The sequence below is a fragment of the Salvelinus alpinus genome, chromosome 5, assembly GCF_045679555.1.
Source record: "Salvelinus alpinus chromosome 5, SLU_Salpinus.1, whole genome shotgun sequence".
NCBI lineage: Eukaryota > Metazoa > Chordata > Actinopteri > Salmoniformes > Salmonidae > Salvelinus > Salvelinus alpinus.
Window position 1 is genome coordinate 74,794,851 of NC_092090.1, and position 6,371 is coordinate 74,801,221.

Consider the following 6,371-nt stretch of genomic DNA (forward strand, 5'->3'; position numbering starts at 1 on the left):
GGGAGGGGTCTCGGATGGTTGAGGGACAGCTCTTGGGGAACTGTGGGGGGGATCTTGGAGGGTTCGAGTCTCCGTTTTTGGCCTTGTGAGAGATCTGTCGAAGTGCCCTTGAGCAGACATTCACAGAAGTAGCGACAGCATACACAATCATGCAAACGGAAAAAGTAGGCTACATTAGTCCTAGCGTTAACTGAGGAAAGATAGACGTAACAGAAGCGGTCATATTTAGATAACTCTCGGCTGACAGAAACCACAATATGAATTAGCTAATAGCAATTACTGTTTAGAATTCATCACATCACGAGTGAGCTCAACATTGATCTAAATAATTGAGTAAAACACTTTCTAGAAATCGAAAGTAATCCAACGAGGGGTAGTTTCTGCGCGCCGCCATGTTTGTTTTTTCGTATCAACCAAAGATAATAAGAGTAGACAAGATGAATCTGGTCTGTTTACAGTATTAATGTTAAAGGGCGTGTGTCGTCTACAATCATTCACTTCCCTTCATTCACTTCCGGAAGTTTACTCGAAAGATGAGTGAACCAATCTTTCACCTCATAACATCTTTGGTCTGACAGAAGTGTACGTGACACCCAGAATGCCTTGTATATTGTCAACAAACATGGCGCAACACATAGCTGTAAAATAACTCGACATTAGCTTATTATAATCAGTACAACCTTCAAATAAGTATTTTACGCACATCATAGCTGTCTATTACAATCTATGCAATAATCGGAATGAATTGTTTGTCACCAGTACTTAAAAAATAAAAATAAATGTGACAAATTAAATTTGACATCAGATTTCAAATAGCCTAATTACGTCAAATAGCCTAATTAAATAATACCAATTTTGCTGGCGTAATTAGGCTATTTGAAATCAAATCAAATGTAAGGCAAGTCAGTTACGAACAAATTCTTATTTACAATGACGCCCTAGGAACAGTGGGTTAACTGCCTTGTTCAGGCGGCAGAAAAACAGATTTTTACCTTGTCAGCTCGAGGATTCGATCCAGCAACCTTTCAGTTACTGGCCCAACGCTCTAACCACTACGCTACCTGTCGCTCCACATGCACCGAATACAACAGGTGTAGACCTTACCGTGAAATGCTTACTTACAAGCTCTTAACCAACAATGCAGTTCAAGAAATAGAGTTGATAAAATATTTACTAAATAAACTAAAGTAAAAACATGTAATCAATCAATAGGTAACACAAGAAATGTACATAACAATAACGAGGCTATATACAGGGGGTACCGGTACCGAGTCAATGTGCAGGGGTACAGGTTAATCGAGGTAATTTGTAAAGTGACTGTGCATAGATAATAAACAGCGAGTAGCAGCAGCGGGGGGGGGGGGGGGGGGGGATAGAAGCTGTTAAGGAGCCTTTTGGTCCTAGACTTGGTGCTCCGGTACCGCTTGCCATGCAGTAGCAGAGAGAACAGTCCATGACTTGGATGACTGGAGTCTTTGACAATTTTTTGGGCCTTCCTCTGACACCTCCAAGTATATAGGTCCTGGATGTCAGGAAGCTTGTCCCCAGTGATGTACTGGGCCGTACGCACTTCCCTCTGCGCCTTCCGGTCAGATGCCGAGCAGTTGCCATACCAGGCGGTAATGCAACCGGTCATGATGCTCTCGATGGTGCAGCTGTAGAACTTTTTAAGTATCTGGGGATCCATCACAATTATTTTCAGCCTCCTGGGGGGGGAAAAGGTGTTGTCGTGCTCTCTTCACATTGATATTGGTGTGTTTGGACCATGATAGTTAGTTGGTGATGTAGACACCAAGGAACTTGAAACTCTCGACCCAATCCACTTCAGCCCCGTCGATGTTAATGGGGGTGTTACGGATACAGGTATCCTGTGTGTATTTCTTTTCTCTCCTTCTCCCCTACTCACAGGTGGCAATCATCATTCCCTAATCGGTCGCCAATCAGTCGCTAATCAGAAGACACACCTGCTCCTTTTCCCTTACCCAATCACATCCCCTTTCCCTTGGTTTAAAAGTATCCCAATCAGTTCTCTCTGGAGATCTCTCTTTTGTTTTTGCACCTACATGTCACTTTGTCCGTTATCCTGTGAGTATTGTATTGTTATGGTGTATGACTGTTTGTTGGTGGGAAAAGGTGATAACCAGACAAGTCGCCCATGGGCCTACATTACCCGTAGGAAAACAGTGTCTAAATAGCCTAGTTAGAACTGGGCGGACCACCCTCTGTATTTTTGGTTAGTTAGCTAGCTGTTCTTAAAGCAGGATAGACTAACTTAGGGGTTTGTTTGGATATTTTATTATTTCTTTCCTTGGGTCCAGCTCAGCCCCTTTTTCCCACACCCCAATTTACCGTGTGTTTGAAATAAACCTGAAGTGTTTGACGGTAGATTTAAGTTGTCTGTGGTTTTTTGTTCTCACTGTTACTTTTTCACTGGTGTGATTTGCATGAGATATATTACGGGTCTCATTTCCATCCCCCCTAGACTGCAGGGCAAAAGGGGTTCGTAACAGGGGGCCTGTTCGGCCCTCCTTTTCCTATAGTCCACGATTAACTTCTTTTTCTTGCTCACATTGAGGGAGATGTTGTCCTGGGACCATACTGCCAGGTCTCGGACCTCCTCTCTATAAGCTGTCTCATTGTCAGTGATCAGGCCTACCACTGTCAACTTAATGATGGTGTGAACAGGGAGTACAGGAGGGGACTAAGCACTACCCCTGAGTGGTCCCAGTGTTGAGAATCAGTGTGGCAGATGTGTGGTTGCCTACCCTTACCACCTGGGGGCGGCCCATCAGGAAGTCCATTTATCCAGCTGCAGAGGGAGGTGTTTAGTCCAAGGGTCCTTAGCTTAGTGATGAGCTTTGTGGGCACTATGGTGTTGAACGCTGAGCTGTAGTCAATGAACAGCATTCTCACATAGGTGTTCCTTTTGTCCAGGTGGGAAAGGGAAGTGTGGAGTCCGATTGAAATGAGGTAAAACAGATTTAAGTTTGCCTGCATTAAAGTGCATGGCCACTAGGACCACCGCTTCTGGATGAGCATACCTGACTACCTAGTTAAGTCTATGATTTGATAGAGCAGTCTGACTGAGCGATGGTAGGCACCAGCATGCTCGTAAGCATTCATTCAAACAGCACTTTTGTGCTTTTTGCCAGCAGCTCTTCGCAATGCATCAAGCATTGCGCTGTTTATGACTTCAAGCCTATCAACTCCTGAAATTAGGCTGGTGTAACTGATGTGAAATGGCTAGCTAGTTAGCGGGGTGCGCGCTAATAGCGTTTCAAACGTCACTCGCTCTGAGACTTGGAGTAGTTGTTCCCCTTGCTCTGCATGGGTAACGCTGCTTCGAGGGTGGCTGTTGTCGATGTGTTCCTGGTTCGAGCCCAGGTAGCGGCGAGGGAGAATAATATAGTGCCTATAAGAACATCCAATAGTCAAATGTATATGAAATACAAATCGTAGAGATAGTCCTATAACAACCTAAAACTTTAGGGAATATTGAAGACTCATGTTAAAAGGAACCACCAGCTTTCATATGTTCTGAGCAAGGAACTTAAACGTTAGCTGTCTTACATGGCACATATTGCACTTTTACTTTCTTCGCCAACACTTTGTTTTTGCATTATTTAAACCAAATTGAACATGTCTCATTTATTTGAGGCTAAATTGATTTTATTTATGTATTATATTAAAATAAGTGTTCATTCAGTATTGTTGTAATTGTCATTATTACAAATAATAAAAAAATTAATTGGCCGATTAATCGGTATCAGCTTTTTTTGGTCCACCAATAATCAGTATCGGTGTTAAAATCATAATCGGTCGACCTCTAGTTGAGTCATTTGAATAGAGGCAGTGCAGATAGTGCTGATGACTGGTCCGTCCGAACCACGCATGAACCTATATTCAGAGAGCCTGTTTCTGTCCTGCCCTTGGTGCAGGGCATGTGATGTCCATAGCCTCTTCATCGCAAAACTCCCTGATCTTCTCAAGATAAGTTTGTCTAGCTGTATCCCGTCCAGGTGGTGCTTGTACAGACAGATCGTCTACGGGAGGAAGATTGTCAGCGTTGGAAACCTGGTCCCAACTGAGTCTGAACGCTCCTTGGCAACAACACCAGACTCCAGAGCATCGAAGCTGTAAAACAGGAAATAACAAAAATATTAGAAGACATTACAACCTTGCACAACATCAATGCACCTCCCAATTTTACATAAGAATAATCTCATGCAATGAAAATGATTTTCACCTGAAGAGCTGGTACTGCTTGATCTGTGGCAGTGGCCTGAAGTACGGAGTCAGGTGTTGTTACCAGCCATAGCTTTCCACCTGCACCGTACCATCCTCCAGTCCAACCAGCTGTGGGATGTTGACCCGTCACAGCGCTGTCCTTCACAACACCAGCAATCTCAGACAAAGTGTTCACTCTGGTCTTTCTGAAGCGCTGCTTGATGAGGTCAAAGCACCAGTCGGGGGCAAACTTGGTGTGGCCTGTGATCAGGAAGTGAAGGTCCAGACCATGGTGGAGCTAGTGCATGGTCCGCCAGGCACAATACCAGAGCACAAACTTGTTCTGGCCACTGTAGTTATCACAATTAGGGTCCACACGCATTTCCCCAACTCTGTAGTTGATGACTGTGCTCCTGCCTTTGCTGGATGACATGCCTTCATCAATCAAGTAGTTGACTTGTGGTATTCCTTCACAGCAGACAAACAATCCACACCTGCGAGGAGTTATAAAGTAGATTGGACCTGGCTGCATAGGGTCAGAAGGATAGTGCACCTGCAAAGAACATTAAGACAAATTGCAATTAATTGTCTCATCCCTGTCATTCTGTCTTTACACAGTGAAATGCATTTGCCTGCCTCCCATATTATCTATTTATTATTTCTGTTTTTTTGTGTGTATATCTATCTATGCCCTTAATCAGTATAAAGGAGGACATGTTGCTTACTTGTTGAGCAAAATTAAAGATGCAACGCATCCTGATGTCTTTGCTTCCTGGTTCAGTAGGGGCCCACAGAGACAACTGCAGGTCTTGATAGTCTTGCATTCAGCAACCACTTTCTGGTAGACAGACCGCTCACTCTGAACAAGCAGGAGATGCTGCTCTTGCTTCTTCAGCTTGGCTGACTTAACAGCTTCTGGCAGATCTGAAGACCTGATAGTTGTTCCTCTGGCACTGCCACCACAGGTCTGTCCTCAGCTTAGTGCTTGAGATGTGGGGCAGCAATTTTCTCCACAGATTCCTGAAGGAAGACAGCCCGACAACACGTACCTCTGGAAAACAGACAAAATGCGAGATCAATAAAAGTAGTGATAATTATGTTGGAGGTCAATTAAATAATCAAAATGTGGTGTTTATGCTTTACATACCAAGTGTTGTCATCGATTCTTTGTAGAGACACCGCACCACTGCTTTTGTCACATGAGATGGCAGCAGCTTTCCACCAAAGTGTCTGTCCTGGGTGGCATCCTGGTAATACTATTGCATTAGCCTCTGCGTAGTTGTTGATGAAGTTCACCACTCGCAGCAAGTCCTCATGCTTCAGGTGTAACCAGCAAGCTTTCACTTGGAGTCTTTTGTTTAGACATGTAATGTTAGCTAGCTAAAAAAATTAACAAAAATCCCAATCCATAGAGTAACGTTCGCAAACCAGCCATCTAACCTCCGCTAACGTTAGCTAGTTAACGGCATGTTTTAACTTGGAGTCTTTTGTTTAGACATGTAACGTTTTTACCTAAATCAGGGATTTCCTCATCGTCTGATTCATTTTCAGAGTCCGAGAGAGTTAGCATGGCACGATCGTCCTCCAGAAAGTAGTCCATCACAACTTTTTCCCACTGACCTTAGTTGATCGCGCCTGATAAATTCAGGGCATAAATGTTATTGAGAGCAGTAGCAACATATTTGCAGTTCTCCATGGCTAATGTTATACAGTATCTTCCGAGAAGAAAAACTGCAGTAGAAAGGATAATCTAAACATTACGAGTAGCTCATTTTATAGACACAAGTGCAACACCGCAGACCAATCCAAACTGATCTCTCGGCATGTCCAGCCCACTCATTATCTCAGCCAATCATGGCTAGCTGAAATGTTCCTGCTTTCTCTGTGGCTAAACCAATTTGGCTCGTAATTTAACCATTTTATTTTTATTTACAGATGACATAACGTTACAAGTTTGATATTAAGGCACATGAAAGTTCACATGTTCGAGAAGCCATTTCTTCCAAAAAACGCATTTTGATAAAAAAAAAAAAAAAATTATGTTCAAAAGGCTCTCCTGTGAAGTCTGATTTGCGACATATGCCTAGTTTCCTGAATTGGGTCACATTTTAGAGGGATAGTTCAGCCAAATTAGTAATATATTT

At 43.2% G+C, this 6,371-nt stretch overlaps 1 long non-coding RNA gene across 1 annotated transcript; it reads right to left on the reverse strand.

The window, feature by feature from the left end:
- Positions 1-3,647: 3,647 nt before the first annotated feature.
- LOC139576779 (uncharacterized) lies at positions 3,648-6,019 on the reverse strand. Its single transcript, XR_011675171.1, has 4 exons — positions 5,375-6,019; positions 4,953-5,278; positions 4,247-4,780; positions 3,648-4,134 (listed from the first exon to the last, which is right to left on the reverse strand). It is a non-coding gene; the product is annotated as an uncharacterized lncRNA (long non-coding RNA).
- Between the last annotated feature and the right edge of the window lie 352 nt (positions 6,020-6,371).